The 20321-nt window shown below is 40.3% G+C and overlaps 1 protein-coding gene across 1 annotated transcript in view; it reads left to right on the top strand.

Moving 5' to 3' along the window:
* The window catches only part of ZNRF2 (zinc and ring finger 2), a 128684-nt gene extending 118023 nt beyond the window's left edge, over nt 1-10661 (top strand). The window contains exon 5 of the mRNA XM_030206229.1: nt 8510-10661. The gene's annotated coding sequence lies outside the window, so the exon portion shown is untranslated. The remainder of the gene's footprint in view (nt 1-8509) is intronic.
* Nucleotides 10662-20321: the final 9660 nt, after the last annotated feature.

Below are 20321 nucleotides of genomic sequence, written 5' to 3'. Positions count from 1 at the left end.
AATAGAGAAGGCTAAAAGAGAATATGAAGAGAAACTTGCTACAGAGGCTAAAACTCACAGTAACAACCTTTTCAGGTACATCAGAAGCAGAAAGCCTGCGAGGGAATCCATGGGTCTGTTAGATCATGAAGGAGCAAAGGGGGTGCTCAGGGAGGACAAGGCCATAGCGGAGAAACGGAATGATTTCTTTGCTTCAGTATTTGCGGAAGAAGATGCAAGAGAACTGCCTGTACCGGAATTGGTTTTCAAGGGTGATGATGCGGAGGAACTGAAAGAAATCTCGGTGAACCTGGAAGATGTACTGAGCCAAATTGACAAAGAGTAGTAAATCACCTGGACCAGATGGCATACATCCAAGGGTATACAAAAGAACTCGAGCATGAAATTGCTGATCTGCTGTTAGTAATATGTAACCTGTCGTTAAAATTGTCCATAGTACTTGAAGATTGGAGGGTGGCCAATGTGATGCCGATTTTTAAAAAGGTTTGTAGGGGTGATCCGGAAAATTAGACCGGTAAGCCTGACGTCAGCGCCGGGCAAAATAGTGGAAACTGTTATAAAAAATAAAATTGCAGGACATGTAGACAAACATAGTTTAATGGGACAAGAGTCATCATGGGTTCAGCCAAGAGACGTCTTGTCTCACAAATTTGCTTCATTTCTTTGACAGCATGAATAAACATGTGGATAATGATGAGCTGGTTGATGTAGTGTATCTAGATTTTCAGAAAGCTTTCGATAAAGCTCCTCATGAGTGCCGCAGGGATCTGTACTGGGACCGGTGCTGTTTAACATATTGATAAATGATATGGAAATGGAATGGTGAGTGAGGTGATCAAATTTTCAGATGATACAAAACTATTCAAGGTTGTTAACACACATGCAGACTGTGAAATATTGCAGGAAGACCTTAGGAAATTGGAAGATTCGGCATCCAAATGGCAGATGAAATTTAATGTGGACAAATGCAAGGTGATGCACACTGGAAAGAATAATCTGAATCATAGTTACCTGATGATAGGGTTCACCTTGGGGAGGGGGGGGGGGTCAGTTCTCAAGAAAAATATCTGAGTGTCGTTGTAGATAATATCCTGAAATCTTCTGCTCAGTGTGTGGCGGTGGCTAAAAAAGCAAATAGGATGCTGGGAATTATTAGGAAAGGGATGGTAAATAAGACCAAAAGCACTATAATGCCTTTGTATCGCTCCAGGGCGCGTCCGCTCATTGAGTATTGCATTCAGTTCCGGTCGCCATATCTCAAAAAAAGTATAGCAGAATTAGAAAAGGTTCAAAGAAGAGCGACCAAAATAATAAAAGGGATCGAACTTCTCTCGTATGAGGAAAGGCTAACCAGCTTAATTTCGAAAGAGAAAGACACCCATATTTCGACCCAAATCGGGAGATGGGCGTCTGTTTCCCGTGGGCGCCCAAATTGGTATAATTGAAACCCGATTTTTGGCGTCCTCAACTGCAGTCTATCACGGAGACGAACAAAGATCACGGGGGCGTGTCGGAGGCGTGGCGAAGGCGGGACTGGGGCATGGTTATCGCCCGAGGAGAGATGGGCATCTTTAGCTGATAATCGAAACAAGAAGAGCGTTTTTGATGAGAATTTGGTCCGCTTTATTTGGACCCTTTTTTTTTCTGGTCCAAGTCCCCAAAAGGGCCCCAACTGACCAGATGACCACCGGAGGGAATTGGGGATGACCTCCCCTGACTCCCCCAGTGGTCACTAACCCCCTCCCACCAAAAAAAACCCACTTTACAAACTTTTTTTCCCAGCCTGTATGCCAGGCTCAAATGCCGTACCCACCTCCATGACAGCAGAATGTGTTCTATCCTCTGACAGCCTTTCCCTGGTTCTGATGTGGATCTCGGGTGAGTGTGACACCTTTTCTGTTAAGGGCACTGCAGAGTCACATCAGCAATGCATTGTGGTGGATGTAGGGTATTGGGCTCCGTGATTCCACTAGCTTGTGTTAAATGCTCACGATGTTGGTAGTTGGTAGGCTCTACTCCCATGGTGCTTTCCCTCTGCTTACTGGGTCAGAGTGTGCCCTGTTTTGTTTCCGGTAGTCCATGAGGTAGTGGCCATTTGTGTAAGACACTTTTAGATCCCTTTCATGTGTTAGCCACATTACAGCACTTAGTTCTTACCTTGAATGCTGCTGAGAGGGCATTGTACACCATTCTGCCAGCTCAGACCTACTGCTAATCTCAGTACCAGCGAGACTCGTTGCCAGTGGGGCACAACCTCTGATCTGCAGTTAACTGTGAGTAAAAGTGCTTATTTAAATAATGGACGTTTTCAGCGAGATTAGTCTTCAGGTGTGAACTGCTTTGCCAAGGTTATACACCAGCAACAAGTCCTGTCCCTGGCGCACTTTTAGTGGGTACTGCAGTGCACTTCAGGCAGGCAGACACAGGCCCATCCCCCCCCCCCCCACCCGTAACACTTGTGGTGGTAAATGGGAGGCCTCTAAAACCCACTGTACCTACATGTAGTTGCCCCCTTCACCCCTAAGAGCTATGGTAGCTATGGTAGTGTTGTACATTTGTCCCTCCCACGACCAAATGGCTTGGATTGGGACGTTTCTGAGCTGGGCTTTAGTTTCCATTATCGCAAAAAAAAAAAAAACGCCCATCTCAGAAGGGACCAAATCAATGGCATTTGGTCCGTCCAAACCATATTTTCGAAACAAAAGATGGACGCCTCTTCACATACCCGTTTTCGGACATAGATGCCCATGGAGATGGGCGTTCGCGTTCGATTATGCCCCTCTAAGGAGGTTAGGGCTCTTCAGCTTGGAAAAGAGATGGATGAGGGGAGATATGATTGAGGTCTACAAAATCCTGAGTGGTGTAGAATGAGTAGAAGTAAATCGATTTTTTTTTACTCGTTCCAAAAGTACAAAGACTAGGGGACACTCAAACTCACATGGAAATACTTTTAAAACAGTGGTTAGCATATCTGGGTTTAAAAAAGGTTTGGACAAATTCCTGAAGGAAAAGTCTATAGTCTGCTATTGAGACAGACATGGGGAAGCAACTGCTTGCCCTGGGATTGGTAGCATGGAGTGTTGCCACGATTTGGGTTTCTGCCATGTACTTGTGACCTGGCTTGGCCACTGTTTGGGAAAACAGGATACTGGGCTAGATGGACCACTGGTCTGACCCAGTATGGCTACTCTTATGTTCTTAAGTGTGGGGGGGGGGGGGGGGTTTAATCGATATGTGGACTACTAATTGTGAACTTGAACTGAATAATTTCTTGGGAGGGGGGGTTTCATGATAGCATTGTGCTTATTATTTCAATCAGTTTTTCTGTACAAGTTTAGCTTCATTTGTCTTTATTTGAAATTTCATAAATAAATTTTCTAAAAATTGAATAATCTTATCAATGGGCGGGGCTAGGATAGGGGCAGGGCTAGGATGGGGCCCCACCAAATTGGTCTGCATAGGGCCCCGCACTTGCTAAGACCGGCCCTGCCCCCCCCCCTACCTGTAACATTTGTGGAGGAAACAGCGAGCCCTCCAAAACCCACCACAAACCCACTGTGTACCCACATCTAGGTGCTCCCTTCACCCGTAAGTCCCTAGGGTGCCCACTTGGAGGCATATTTTCAAAGCACTTAGCCTTCCAAAGTTCCAGGCTAAGTGCTTTGAAAATATGCCTCTTGGTGTCCTGACATGTCAGGGGGACCAGTGCACTAGAAGTGCTTACTCCTCCCATGTCCAAATGGCTTGCATTAGGACATTTTTGACATGGACGTCTTTGGTTTTGAAATCGCCGAAAGTCAGAAACGTCCATGTCTAAGGATGTCCAAATCTAAGGATTTGGACGTCTCGGACGGTATTTTCGAAATGAAAGATGGACGTCTATCTTTTTTCAAAAATACAGATTTCCCCGTCCCTGGATTTTGCCGTTTTGCAAGGACGCAACTTGGACGTTTCTTTCGAAAATGCCCCTCCAGATGTCCTTTAGGATTTACATTATTACATGTTCCTAGACAAGGTAATGGGGGAGGGGGGAGGTTTGCTTATTTCGTATAAAAGTTTTCAATCTATTAACTTATTGGACAAGATTGCCACACCATCTTTGGAAATGAGGTCTATTTCTGATTGTGTTTTTTGACACACTAGGATGCATAGTTTTATATTGTCCTCCAGGAAGATGGGCAAAGTGCAAAGATACTTTACAGGATTTGTTACTAAGTATACTGTGCATAATCATCAGGTCACTTTGTTGGTTGGAGATATGAGTTTACACTTGGAAGATAGGCAGGATAATAATGTGATTGAATTCTTGGATTTATTTATTTATTTATTTTTAGGTTTTAGGGGACCTGATATTCGTTGTTCACATGAAACGAATATTGGCTAGATATTCTGGCTATGTCCAGTTCTGATGCCATCTTTTGCAGCCTTAATTTTCATGAAAGTAGGCAACTTCCGTGGACAGAGTTTTATTGGATTTCACTATTTTATGGCAACATAATGGTTTTAAAAGGGTTAAGAATAGAGTGTGGGTGAAAACCAGAGGAAATGGATTCTTCTCTGTTTTGGGAAAAATTGAATAATTTGTGTCATTCATGCGCAAGTTAAGATCTTTTTTTGAATTGGAACTCTTATGTATCTATTATGTACATTGGATGAAATAGCACTAGTTAAAGTTAAATATAAAATTGTTAGAAACTCTGAGAAATGGTTTGACTCTAAATTATTAGCCATGAAGCTGGAAGAAGTCGTCTTCTCCAGATTCTAAACAGTGGAGATCTATGATATTCTTATATAAATCTGCAATTACTAAAAATAAGAGTTATAGTCTAAATTGGTTAATGATCCAACAATGAATGTGCATAAGTTTAACTTAGTAAACAGTCTTACAAGTATTGATGATCTGATGTTAGTACAGAATAACATACCATCTGCTGATGAGCTGGCCACATTTTTTTTAAAGGAAAAAATGGCAAATAGGGCTCAGTTAAATAATGTCAGTGATTATGGGATGAAGGTTGAATTAATGGTTTGTCAATCTATTGGGATACCTGGAGATCGTTTATGGGACTGTTTTGAACCGATGAAACTGTGATACTAAGTGGGGTTTATTTTTAGCTAAATATGTTAAATTTTATTACAGCTTAGACTCCTATCCAGCATATGAGGGATATACCTCTGTCTTTGCTTCAGAGACTCACTGAATGGTTTAATTATGGTTAAAATAACCTCACTCAAAAATCCACGTAATGAAAAATAACTAATATAGACTATTTCAAATAAGGAAGAAAAAGCCTCAAAGAGCTCAAAATCTAAATAGATTTAAAGTGCTAAAAGGATCCAAACTTCTCTTGTTACATAGTAACATAGTAAATGTCTTTAGTTAAAGACCTGAACAGTCCTTTTACATGGAGCGGACAAAGCCCTTCAGATAGTCTGCCCAGTTATTTGTTGCTTTTTATCCCAACAGGAGCGGAGTCAACATTGGAAAACGCACTATCTCCAATTGGCTAGCAGATTGCATTTCCTTCACATGCCCAAGCTGGACTGACTCTAGAGGGCTATGTCATGGCTCATAATGTCAGAGCCATGGCTGCGTCGGTGTCTCACGTAAAGTCAGTCTCCATTGAGAAGATTTGCAAAGCTGCAATGTGGTCATCAGTCCACACATTCACATCTCACTACTGCCTTGAGCAGGATACCCAATGCGACAGTCGGTACTGCAGAATCTGTTTGGGGTTTAGAATCCAGCTCCACCCACCTAGGCCCGTTTTATTCTGTTCCAGACTGCACTCTCAGCTAGCTGTATATAGTTTCAGGTCAACCTATGTTATGTCTTCGCCGTTACGAGGCCCAATTGACCATTGTTTATTGTTTTGGGTGAACCTGGATGCTAGGGTTGCCCCACTTGTGAGTATATTACAGTCTGCTTGTCCTCTGAGAAAGCAAAGATACTTACCTGTAGCAGGGTATTCTCTGAGGACAGCAGGCTGAATATTCTCACAATCCCACCCACCTGCCCCTGGAGTTATTTGTTTTTCTTTATGCTTTGGACTTAACTGAAGTACGCGCTGCGGGCAGGAAGTCAGTCTGCACATGCATGGTGCGTGCTGCATGTGTGCCAGAAGGCTCTAACAAAGTTTTTGTTTTTTGCTAAGGCAAAATGCCGGTTCCCAGGCCCACGCAGGCATCGACCCAATTGTGAGAATATTCAGCCTGCTGTCCTCAGAGAATACCTGCCACAGGTAAGTATCTTCACTTTATGAGAGCTATACACAAGACTGAACTTTGTTTGCAGATTGGCTGAGCTGAGCTCATTGTAGGTAGCCAAGGAATTCATTTTCCATCACATGCAGTATTCCAAATGATGAGAGCTGATAGATGTGGTATACATGGGTTCAAGCAGCTAAAGCTAATGGCAGCAAAGTTGTAGGTACATTGTTTCCAAACGTGGTCTCTATCCTGAGAAAATGGTTTGCACAGGCCTTACTGCACATAAATTATATAGCAATGAACAATGTGTCTTTATTTTTTCCCAGTGGTTGCTGAGAAAGCTGTTCATGAGTTCAGTGGTCTGTAATAATAAGTGGCTTGGTTTTGGCTGCATAGGCACACAGTACCAGTCAGGCTGTCCTACAGTTTTGGTTTTTTTTTGCTTGTTCTCCTGGTCTCCGATCCCTTCATCTTCCTAGTTTATTCTCCCTCCACCCTGGCAAGACAGGCAGTGTTGCTGCTGTCAGGCGACCAACCAGTAGGTCCAGTTGCATTTGAAATGACTGCAGATAGACCTGCATAGTCCATCCAGTCTGCCCAGTAAGGTGGTCAGAGCCACACCTGCCACTCTGTGCTTGTTACACTTCATCACGATCAAATACTGGCTGCACAGATAGGGCAGTTACACAGTCACGGAAGAGTGGTTTTACAAATTTGGTGGCAGCATTGTCACATTCATTGCCAATACTTGATTGCAACGTTGTTGGATTGATGGTCTAAACTAACATTTTACTTGCTATTAACCTTAAGGTGTCTCCCTTCCTCTCAGCCTCAGCAGCATAGTAGTGAGGTCTGTGAGAAATACATATGCACTATAGTGTCACTGGGGCTGGCAATTGGGAAGACAGGATGAACTCCTATTGAGGAGCAGTACCAGCAGGCTATAGGTGTTACTGCATGATCATTCTGCTGCTGACAAAGGTGCCCATTGCATGAAGCCCACCCTCAGGGCAGGGCCCTGTTGCCATCCACAGCATAGTTGGTGCCTACATGGTGCACACCACACTTCTCAATTATACTTCTTGCCTGTTTCACTCAGAAGTTTGACCTGTAGAGGCCAGGAGGTCTTTAGAAATTGTGGTCTCATTCAGATCAAACTTCTTAACGAAGCCAGAAGAGGCAGTGGAGAAGTTGGCTGCCTTTTGCCTGAGTAGAGGTGAAGAGGGGCTGCCACCTGGTCATTCAACATACCTGCCAGGTCTTCAGCACACTAGTGTCACAGCACCTCAGTTAAGAATCACTGCTTTAGACAATGTGCCTCAAAGTTCTATGAGGTCTTTTCAATTGTCACCTCTTCTCAGCAATATACTTGTTCAGGTTGGCCTGAAAATGCAAAAGCTAAATGAAAATTTGGCAGTATTCCTATGGGATTCCCCATGTGTTGATTCATCTTGTTTGTTGATAGAGAAAGTTGCTTACCTATAATGGAGATTCTCCATAGACAGGGTTTTTCAAACTTCCCACCCACATTCCTAGGATATTGGCTCCTAAGCTTTACAATAGATTGAGGAGATTTTGGCTGCACAAGAAGTCCCTCACATACTCGGAGGGGGGAGGAATTAATGTTTTCTAAGCACTGAGAACTACCCATGTTTCAGTTGGATGATGATACTCGTGTGTCCAATTTATCCTGCTGTCTACAGAAAAGAACTGTTACAGGTAAGCTGCTTTGCCTACCTTTTTATTATCTGGACATTTACCCCTCTGTTTACTTAAGCCGCACGGCAATGCTGGCAGAGCCCATTCAAAGTGAATGGGCTGTGTCGGCATTGGTGCACAGTAGCCACTAGTGCGACTTAGTAAACAGGGGGGTTAATTTTTATATTCACATAGGTCCAGATCTCTCCTACTTATTCATTATAGAGGTCTTGAAAATCCAACTGGCTTCAGGATCCTTGAAGATGGGTTTGAAAACTGTTACTCTAGCTTTGTACGAAAACCTTGCTTTCAACACTTCCCAGTATTGTGTTTGATATAACGTTTTGTCTCATGGCAGTATACTGGAGGTGGTTGCAAAATGGAGTACAATAAATATCATAGCAACAGAAATGTGCATGTTACATCTTAAAATACTGAAATGTTCTTGTAAGTGTATGTAACTTTGCCAGTGTATTGTATCAGAAAAAGTTAGGTTCCTTACCTTGTTTTTGTTATTGATAAGTCCACATGATGGTTTTATCTGTTTTTATTGGTAGAGGTTGTTTGTTTTTTTTTCTCTAAAAAAATGTTTTTGTTTTAGGTTTTCTCATTGCTTCAGTGTTCTACTGGAAACTGGGATTCCCTCGAAAGATGAGAACAAGAAAATGCCCAGCCTAAAAATAGTTTCTGTGGGAATGGAACCTTCATATGCAGACAGAATCAAGTTGTGTTGAATCTTCTTAACCAGGCTAGTTGCTTGCTTTGGTGTGCCAAACACAGGAACTGAAGAAACTGCTGTGCATACTATAAACATTGTATATCCCCCTTCTATAATTCCAGTTGATGAACATTTTCTATTGAAGGCCAAAGTTAAAATCATTTAGTATAAATACTTTTTGTATTGAGTTGTATGCTGCTGAAGACAGATTACGGTTGTCATTCCCTCCCTACCCGCAACAAAAAAGTTTGATCCTAAAAAAATGTAACCTACAGCAAATGGATAACAAGTTTGAAAAAAAGCTTTTCCACCTCTTAACTTGAAAATAAAGCAAGTGAATTGAAAGAAAAACTAGCAGTGTAACTGGATTTTCCAATGGTGTTAGATGTTTAAAGGTAAATTTACTTGCCACAAATGAATAAGCTGATTAATAAAAATGTGTTTTTAATAAAATGTTACTGTTTTGTCAGAATGTGGCTTGAAGAAGAAAATCTGTTCAAGCAGTCAATTCTACATGTTTATCCTTTTATGATTAATTTTGCATACACTGCAAATTCTGTTTCTATATACTACTCATCCTTTGGGAGGGGGATGTTTAACTGTGGAGAATAAATGCAGCAAAGCATAATCTTGTAGCTATGCAATTTTCTTTAAGTGCTGCCAGTTACAGTAATTACATTTAACGGGTATCTCCCCCCCCCCTCCCACCCCTCCACTGAAGGATTTTACAATCTGTTTTGCTGGTGTAGGTTGCTCTTTAGAAATGTTAAGCTTTCAAATAAATGTGGATGTCAGCTGCATGAAGTGTTTCCATGACTTAATTATGAGAAAAGGAGAGGCGTTGATATGAATTTTGAGAGGTTTGTATAAGGATTTTCAAATTTAGCTTATTTCTTTCATTTTACATTTAATTTTCTGAGGCAGGGCAGCTATTAATTCGTGTTAGATACATAGTTTTATTCCCAGCTGATATCTACCTGTTTAATTTATTGATTGTAGTTTTATTTTAGTATTTCCAGTTCTGCACTGCCCCACCAGAGGGTTAAAAACATTTACTTCATTGCACAGTCATGTGCTCTGCCACTGTTAAAAAAAATGATACTGCCAGAAGAATCTTGTGAAGAAATAGTTATCAACTTGCATGCATCTTTTTTTTGTTTGTTTGTTGAAAGCCACTTCTTAGGAAAAATAAATTCAACCTTTCTTTGTAACTTTTTTTACTTTATTTATGGATTTGGATTTTAGGTTTAATTGCTTTATTTTCCAAATTCAGAATCCAATGTAGTAAATGCTCCCAGTGCCTCTATTTAAAAATGTATTTTTAGGAATAGAGAAATCGTTAAAGGGAGCAGTAGATGTGAAATTGTGGATTTAAAGAGGTACTGAATTTATTTATATGGGGAAACAGCTGTTCTAAAGCCTGTAATAGGGTTAACCCCATTCTCATATCTTCTGATATTCTTTCTTCAGTGCTTTAGGCAGAAAAAACGTGTGGGAATAAGTACAGTCCATCACATCTACGTTCTTCATGGTTTTCTGAGAGATAAGTTAACATTTGCTGGTACTGTGAAATGTCAGTAGTTGTGCATTAAAGAAGAAATAGCAAAGAGCATCAAATGATAACTGATGGCTTGGTTCACAAGTGCTCTAAAAAGAAAATATCTTTTCTGCTGCATAATTTTATCCAAATGAATGCCATAATTGTCTTGCCAGCAATAGCCACCATGCCTAATACTCATTTCCGTTGATTTATCTGAAGGGACAAGGGAAGTCAGTTACAGATATATTTTTTTAAACTGGTGATGACAATTTTTTTGACAGTTCAGTTTTTCATCCTGCCAGTGGAGCTACGTGCTCGCGTGTGGAGGGTAATTTTATAACAAGGCACAAGGTGCAGATTTTTTATGTGCCCAGAGAAGTAGGTGTGCACATTTACATCTGCTCTGAGGCAGGAGTAAAAGTGTGTGTGTGTGCCAGAAAGAATGGGAGAGTAAAAGAACAATTTCCCTATGGGAAAATCACAACAAAAGTAGAGAGAAAAAAAAAACGCTTAAGAGGAGACCTGATGTAAGAAGTGTTCCTCAAAATAAAATCGAAAAGCTTATTAAAAAGATAATACAAAACTTTTATTGTGTCCAACATATAGAACAAAGCTTATAAAAACTCATATGAACAAAAAAAAGCTTTTGCTTTGCATCCTATTGATTAGAAGTAGGATTCAAAACCCTTTGCTGTATTTCCAACAGATAGGACTTGACCCAGTGCCATGTTTCAGTGAAAGCGCCTGCATCAGAAGTCATACAATCTGATAAGCACAAATAATATCAACAAAAGTAGGTCAGTACACATATGAAAGCATGTCCTATAAACCTTATAGCATGTGGCAGGGAGCCAAGCTGCAGCATGCTATAAAAGAGTTCAAAGGATATGTTTTTGTGTGTACTGACCTACTTTTGCAGACTTTATTTGTGCTTAACATCGTCAAATTGTGTGACTTCTGTTACAGGCACTTTCACTGAAACACTGCACCATGTCTAGTCGTACCTTTCTCTGATGGAAACTGTTCATTTAGGGGCCCTTTTACTAAGTCGCATAAGCGTCTACACGTGCCCTACGTGCGCCAAAATAGAGTTACCACCCGACTACCACTTGGCGCTTGTGATAATTTCATTTTTGGCACACGTCCGAAAAATATTTTTTAAATTTTCGGTCGCATGTAGGTCATTACCACCCAGTTTCTTTACACCTAGGTCAATAGCTGGCGGTAAGGTCTCAGACCCAAAATGGACGCATGGGCAATTTTGATTTTGCCGCACTTCCATTTTAGGGGGGGGGGGGGAAAGCCTTTTGTACAAGCACGCTAAAAAATGGATTGGCACACGCCTACACTACCGCAAGCCATTTTTCAGTGCACCTTAGTAAAAGGACCCCTTAGGTTTTTATAAGCTTTGTTCTCTGTGTTGGACATATAATAAAATGCTTGTATTCTTATCTTGTGGATAAGCTGCTTGCTTTTTGTTTTGAGGAACCCCTCTCGCACCAGGTCTCCTCTTTTGTATGTTTGTTTTGGTTTATCCGTAAGCTGTTGTCAAACAATGGGCACACACAAGCATATTTATAAAGTACATGCATAAGTGCCAATCTGGTCTCTGCCCCACCTGTTTTCCAACCCCAGTACTGCCTACGTATGTCACATTAAAGTAGCTACTTTATATGTGCATGTACTCAGGCAATTTTATAAGAGCTCCCTTGAGCACATTAATGCTGTTCTCTATGTTCATGTGCCTTATAAAATTATCCCCTCATATCAACTCCCCTCCCCCATGAAAATGTATACCCCAATCCTTCTTCTCCAGTTCTCCCAGTACACAAGTTATTGTGGCGCTCAGTTGGTGTAACAGATATATTCTTATATAGTTTCAAATTCTGTTAATGGGTATTTATACTGCAAACTATACCTATAACCTACATATGGTGTTATATAGGGTAGTGTTTAAACTTGAATTTTTTTATGACCTACTCCTGTTTATATTTGAGTTGCCACTGTGTTGCTCTCAATTGTGTAACTTACCTCTGTTGGAGATGAGTTAGAAGAGCTGCAGATTGGCTTGAAACCAGACTGTGAGCAGCCTTTCTAGACACTGAGGCAGAGGGGAGGATGGGAGGACTGAATTTGTATTGCAGCAGAGGATGACCCTAGGTGGGCTGTGCTGCTCCTCAGAGGGGCAGCAGCAGTCTCTAGACATGTTCATAGAACTTGGAGTAGAGACAAGGGAGTTTTGTTATGAGCATGTTTTCTAGTATATTAGACATAACTGGTACAACTATATTTTTACTTGGTTTCTGAGGAAAATCAAGTATTTGCTCTTACGTGCTCACTTGTTCTTCTATCAAATGATTCAGTGCTGATCAATGCAAACCAGTATTTGAGTCTGAAGCAACTGAAGGGTAATCATAGTTTTTTGGGGGTGTTTTGTTATAAGTATATGTAGTCTCCAAAAATGTATGCTGTTGTATTTAATAGAAATAGTTTTTGGAGAAAAATAGAAATGGAAGCTTGATGTTGTAAAGAATCAACACATCATTTCATTTGTTTGATTTCTTTTAACAGTTTGAGCAACTGCTGCTTTAAACAGTCAGATCTCATCCTCCCTTCTCCTTGCCGTTCTACCAGCACTGCTGCAAAACATGCATCCTACCATTGGAAAGCATACAGGGAATCCAAATGTTGGAATACATTCCACAGTTATTTTAGTGTGATGGTTTTCTTTTTTAATTATATTATTTTTTTAAATAAAACAGCCTTTTACTCGGTAACAACAGTTTTGCTGCTTGCATTTTACTCTGAATTTTCACAGAGATTTAAACCTTTCAGTTCAGACTACTTAACAACTGAATGTCCAGGCTATGAAAATCAGGTTCAAGGCACTTTTAGTTACCTAATTAAACGTGTAATGCTTTTATAAGCTTATGTCTGTTTAAAATATTTGCTGTGATTTTAAGTAGTGTGAATTCACACTTGCACATGTAGGAAGCAATAAATTCATGTGTTTTGTGTGCTATACCCTATACCTGTAAATGTTTTGATTGCCAATTTTAATTTCTTCTGATTAAATTATTTTAATCCTTCATATGGCCACAATAGTCTTGCCTATGTGTATGTGAGTAAAAATGAATGTATTTAAACTCTTTAATAACCCAAGGGAGAATTTCTATATATTAGGTTTAATGTGCTTTGTTAAACACCTAATATAGCTTTTGTCACTTGTTTTTGATGTGAACAAGGATAACACTGTGGTTGATAGCAGAAAGACTTGGCCATCCAGTCTGTTCACTTCGGACTAGATTTATTAAAAAAGTGCTGCCATGTTATGCATTAGTACATATTATTTTCCATCAAGATAGAAATATAGAAAAATGACAAGCAAGGACTGAGTCAGGCACACGTGGGGTGAATTTATCACATGTTTCCAGAGCAGAACAGCTCTCCCAGAGCTCAGAACTTAGTGTAAAGTTCTGAGCATGCACAACCCTTCTCTCAAACAGTCTCCTCAGTATTTCGGTTTGTTTTCTGCTCAGCCAAACAGGTAACATAGTAAATGACGGCAGAAAAAGACCTGCATGGTCCATCCAGTCTGCCCAACAAGATAAACTCATATGTGCTACTTTTTGTGTATACCTTACCTTGATTTGTCCTTTTCAGGGCACAGACTGTGTAAGTCTACTATGTTTAAATTTGTATTCTGCTTGACCTAAAAACTCAGCCTCAGCAGAACACAAAAGCATTCAAAACAATATAATAGTAAAGAATATATTTTTGTGTCTTCAGTTTCCTCCAACAATTAAGATAATTCACCTCGGTCCTCACTGACAGAATTTCACAAAGAAGAGGCCCTAACAGAAAAACCAGCATTTCATCAAACAGGCCTCTCAGAGGAACCCACAACATATTCATCCCAATAGATCTAAGGGAATGCACCATACATGGTTGCCACTGGCTGAAAACTAGCACAATTACATTCAAATTAGGTTTTTTTGTGTTTTTTATAAATTGGATGAATTGCTGCTGCTTCTAAAGCACAAGTCAGTATGCGAGTCTAAGGATGCCTTTACTACAAAAGAGATAATTGGGTTGGTCCTATCACAGTTCTGATGTAGCAACCACTATGGACAGGGGCTCAAGATCATTACCCCACATCCTACTACTCAATTAAATAGACCAGATTTCATCCTCAGTAGCCATGTCAAAATTAGACCAACAATGTTAATAGCAAGGAGAAAGCCTCTTCCATGAGAGGAGAGGAGCTGGTAAGAGAAGAAACATTTAAACTTGTTCATAAAATGTTGCAGGTTGCTCAGTATTTTAATTCATAGGTTTAAAAACCAATCCTCTTACAAACTAAAACAGCTCCTTAGGAGCATTAACAGTACTATTAACCCTTACAAATTCCATCTCAACAACAAGAAGGTGGGTCTATAATATATAACCTATCTGTAAAATCAAGTGTGGTACTTGAAGGTTGGAGAGTGGTCAATATAATGCCAATTTCCAGAGGTGACCTAAGAAACTATAAGCCAGTGAGCCTGTCTATGCCAGGAAAAAGAACAATATTATACAAAGGCATGGTTTAATGGAACAAAACCAACATGGATTTAGCCCAGAGAGGGCTTGCCTCGCCATTCTGTTACCTTCTTTTTTGAAGTGTGAATAGACATGGATAAAGGTGATCTGGTTGATATAGTGTATCTGGATTTTCAAAAAGCATTTGACAGAGTACCTGAGAGATTCCTGAGGAAATTAAAAGGTCATGAGATAGGACACAGTGTCCTAGTGTGGATTGAGAATTGGTTAAAAGACTAGTATTAAATGGTCAATATTCTTAATGGAAAAAGGTGGTGAATAGTGGGTTCTCCAGGGATATGTGTCATCAGCAAATTTGATCACCTCACTTGGTGCCGTACATCAAACTGTGTATCAATCAATGCAGAAACTATTTTAAAACTTGCCTCCAAACTCCTGCAATCCTGGTCTCCCTTATACATGTCCTGGTGAGGGTGTATCAAAGCTGTTAAAATGGTGTTAACTCTGAAAATTAATTACTACTTTAACATGATTCCTCTCTTTTCCAAACTCCTAAATTTTTATAGAAATCCTCCACTCCCTGTATAGCACTAAAGAAATTAAGACAACCTCGTGCTTTGGGTGGCCTTAACCTCCCAGATTTTAAACTATACTATATTGCCTTCAACTTTCTCTAAACTATGGTTCTTAGATCACTTAAGTGGTCTGTTTACTAAGCCGTGCTAGCGGCTTCTACATGGTATTGCCAGCACAGCCAGCCATGCTAGCTGCTTAGTAAACCCCAGCATTAGACTCAAAATATTCCAAGATAGCTTTACATCTCCCTCAACCTTCTTCCTTTAATGAATAAACTCAAATTTAAAGAGGAGTTGTATGTTTTAAAGCATGCTTCTCAATTTCTCTCTCTCTACAGCTATGTCAATGCTTGGTTTTAAATGGTGCAATTCCTTGCAAATATCTTTATGGTTTAACTCATTATTTCAACGTAAAATTTCTTACAGCATTCATAAAAAATGGTGCAAGGCTAATCTTTGGTCTTTATCACAACTTATATCAAATGGTAAGTTATACTTCTTCAAGAATTATGCACTAAATTTAACTTTCCTCTACAATTTACTTTGGCTACTCATTGGTCCAATCTCTCAGACTATATTATTAAGAACTTTGCCTTGCTCCTTCTCCAAATGATTCATCAGATTTTCCAATCTTCTACCAAGGATCGCTTCGATCACCAAAATCAGCTTCAAAGATATACCAATCTCTACAACTTTGATCAGCAGAATCCTACTTTACCTCTTCCAACCCCCCTCTGCTTTGGGAAAAAGACTTTGACTTCACATTATCTTTTAATAATACAGAATTGCTATGGCCAAAAACTATTTGTCCATCTCTTTCAGCAGCTCTAATGCAGTCCTTATACTTCATTAAGCACAATAACTATTGGACTGCTCATAAATGATTGAAAATGGATCCTCTTCACATAAATGTTTTTTCACCAGATCAAGGAACCTTACGCTCTGAATTCTCAGTGCATGGTTGAGACGATGATGCAGGGATAAGAGGTTTAGATTTGTTAGGAACTGGGAGACATTCTGGGAAAGGAGGAAACTGTTCCGAAAGGATGGGCTTTACCTTAACTGGGATGGAACCAGGCTGCTGGCACTAACTTTTATAAAGGCGATAGAGCAGCTTCTAAAATAGAAATGGGGGGGGGGGAGGACTTGACAGTCACCCACGAGCACATGGTTCAGTATGGAGTATCCTTGAAGGATCTATTGAAACAGAACATTTAGGGAATCCCAGTAGAGAGGTTTCAACAATGCTGAATGTGAGCCCAGGTGTGCTTAATGAGAGAGCAGGATAAGGGATGCACATTATCAACTTCTAAGGGGGAAAAAAAAACACAATTTGAAGTGCCTGTATACAAATGCTAGAAGCCTAAAAAAATAAGATGAGAGAGTTAGAATATATAGCATTAAATGATGGGAGCATTCTTCTAGGACTGTATTACCGTTCGCTGAGACAGAACAAACAGATAAATGAAGAAATGTTTACAGAGATTAGGACAGCTAGCAAATTGGGCAACGGAATAATAATGGGTGATTTCAATTACCCTGATATGGACTGGATAAATGTTACATCAGGGAGTGCCGGGGAGATAACATTTCTAGATGTAATAAATGACTGCTTCTTGGAGCAACTGGTCCAGGAACCGACAAGAGGGGGAGCCATTTTGGATCTGGTCCTTGGTGGCATGCAGGACATAGTGCGAGAGGTGGCAGTGTTGGTTCCTATGGGAAACAGTGATCATAACATGACCAAGTCTGAGCTACTATCTGGGATGAACCCACAAAGGAAATCTACTGTAGCTGAATTTAATGTTTGATTACGTGGACGTTATTCAAAAATACCATCTTGGAAGTCCAGTCCAGATGCATTCCACGTATTTGCAAAGGTGAAAAGAAGAGAAAACGGCAGGCAGCATGGTTAAAAGGTGAAGTAAAAGAGGCCATTATAGCTAAAAGATTGTCCTGCAAAGAGTGGAAAAAGGACCCAAATGACGAAAATAAGAAACAACATAAGCACTGGCAAGTCAGATGCAAAGCGTTAATAAATAAGGCTAAAAGATAATATGAAGAGAAACTTGCCGCAGAGGCTAAAACTTAACAACTTTTTCAGGTACATCAGAAGCAGAAAACCTACGAGGGAATATGTGGGACAGTTAGATTATGAAGGAGCAAAAGGGGCGTTCAGGGAGGACAAGGCCATAGCGGAGAAACTGAATGAATTCTTTGCTTCTGTCTTTATGGAAGAAGGTGTAAGAGATCTGCCTGTACCAGAAATGGTTTTAAAGGGTGGATGCAGAGGAACTGAAAGAAATCTCGGTGAATCTGGAAGATGTACTGAGCCAAATTAAATCACCTGGACCAGATGGCATACATCCAAGGGCACTCAAAGAACTCAAGCATGAAATTGCTGATCTGCTGTTAGTAATGGTAGAAGTAGAAGTTAAAATTGTCCATACTACCTGAAGATTGAAGGGTGGCCAATGTGACACCGATTTTTAAAAAGGGTTCTAGGGGTGATCTGGGAAATTATAGACCGGTAAGCCTGACGTAGGGGCCGGGCAAAATAGTGGAAACTGTTTTACAGAATAAAATTACAGAAGACGTAGACAAACATGGTTTAATGGAATAGAGTCAGCATGGGTTTAACAGAGAGAAGTCTTGCCTCACTAATTTGCTTCATTTCTTTGACAGCATGAATAAACGTGGATAAAGGTGAGCTGGTTGATGTACTGTATCTAGGTTTTCAGAAAACGTTTGATAAAGTTCCTCATGAGAGACTCCTGAGAAATTTAAAGAGTCATAGGATAGGAGGCAAGGTTCTGGTGTGGATTAGGAACTGTTATTAGACAGAAAACAGAAGGTAGGGTTAAATTGGTCATTTCTCTCAGTGGAGGAGGGTGAACAGTGGAGTGCCACAGGGATCTGTACTAAGACTGAAACTATTTAACATATTTATAAATGATATGGAAATCAGAATGAGTGAGGTGATTAAATTTTCAGATGATACAAAACTATTCAAGGTTGTTGAAACATGTGTGGACTGTGAAATATTGCAGTAAAACCTTAGGAAATTGGAAGACAGGGCATCCAAATGGCAGATTAAATTTAATGTAGACAAATGCAAGGTGATGCACATTGGAAAGAATAATCCAAATCATAGTTACCAGATGCTAGAGTCCACCTTCGGAGTCAGCACTCAAGAAAAAGATCTAGGTGTCATCGTAGATAATACATTGAAATTTTCTGCTCAGTGTGCAGTGGTGGCCAATAAAGCAAACAGGATGCTACAAATATTAGGAAAGGGATGGTAAATAAGAACGAAAAAAAGATATTGCTTTTGTATCGTTCCATGGTGCATCCGCAGCTTGAACATTGCATTCCGTTCTGGTTAATACTTAATTACACAAATTTCCACCTAATGAAAATGATATAAATCCTTAAATGTAGTGCCGTTCTGTAAGTGATACAGGAAGGAAAAAGGCCTCACAGAGCTCCTAGATTACAACCATCTAATAGAGCTTTTAACGGGTCTTAATACATCCTCTGTTCATCATCGGCCAAAAAAACCTTCCAGGAGTGATACGTTGTATTCAATATCACTCACAAATTTGCAATTATACTGAACAGGTCTATAGTCTAATGCAAAATGTATGGTATTGAAAGAGCACTTATCTTTCGAACTGCTAGCTGCCAGCACTAGGAAGTTCTTCGACTAGAGTTAGTTCCTTCTCTCTCTCACCCTAAGCCGACTATGGCCAGCGTTTCGTCTTGCTGCTTCAGGATCTTGGTGGCGGGGCTGCTTGTGTAGACAAAAAAAGAAGAACATATATACTTGCAATCAACGTGTCCATAGTGCTCTATTTACTGCATCCCAAAATCAACTGTACTGGAAACGGTCTCAGGTTCTTTCCTGCCATGTCTGTGCTTAGCACTAGAGCAATTCAAAATGGCTCTCATTTTATATGCTAAGTGATGTCAGATGCTGATATTGATTTCAACCAATTCGTTCAAATGATGACTCATTTGCCTTAAAGGTCTAAATAACATACAAGATATGTCCAGAAGAACTTTAAAAAAAAAGTGGCACCATTCTATACGTGAGTTGAGGCCATTCGACTCCAGAGAATTTAATCGAAAAATACATTTCTGTTCTAATTGTAACAAAGTCCGACGTACATCTCCTCCTCTGGGGGTACAGTAAACTGCTTGCAAAATGACACATCTAAAGTCACTGAAATTATGTTGCTATTGCTTACAGTGTGCCACTAAAGGTAGTCTGGTCTTGTCTAAGTGTATGGCACTCTTGTGTTCAGTTAAACGGATCGTGAGTTTCTCTCATCTTCGTTGTCTGTAGCTTCGGAGTCCAGATGGGGTGATGAATTGGCTCCTCCTTCAGGCTCTAACAGAACTCCCCTGCGAGCCCCTTCTGTGCAGATGGTTACTCTATGTAGAAAACCACAGAGCTGCTAAGATCTTGGCCGTGGGCTGCACTTACCACGAGGAATTACAGTTCACAGGTGTTTGGGCAAATCAGTCTATTTCTCCTGAGAGAGATGCATACACCATGAAATCTTCTCTTCTCCTTTGTTCTTTTAGCTCTCTCTTTCTCTCATGCCTAGCTTTGTCACTACTCTCTGGCTCCCCAGATGACCAACATGGACCAATCATGAACCATGTCTCCAGGTTGCACGTGTTCATGACAACGAGGGGCCTTGTGGGCAGCCTGCAGATTATCAGTAGTGCCAAACTCTCCTCCATGGTTCACAGATATTACCATTGATACTGTCTCTGTGAAGCACGCTTCTGCACACCTTCCCAGGAGATAAACTGGAAGGCTAGTTCAAATAAACAGCATGTCCTTGAATGAAGCCACTAGCAGAGCTGTGCCAAGAAATAGTTTTCTTTGTAGAAAAGCTGGTTTATGTTGTATTGAGGCCTCAGACTGCAGATTCCATATTGGTTCAGCAAAGATGGTTCAGGCCTCAGACCAGGAAAGGTGAAATAGCAGGACCCCCCCCCCCCCCCCAACAGGATCCCATTACGC

This window comes from Microcaecilia unicolor, chromosome 1 (assembly GCF_901765095.1).
Source record: "Microcaecilia unicolor chromosome 1, aMicUni1.1, whole genome shotgun sequence".
Taxonomy (NCBI): Eukaryota; Metazoa; Chordata; class Amphibia; order Gymnophiona; family Siphonopidae; genus Microcaecilia; species Microcaecilia unicolor.
Note: the sequence above shows the minus strand (reverse complement) of the source record. Positions and strands in the feature narration are given on the sequence as shown.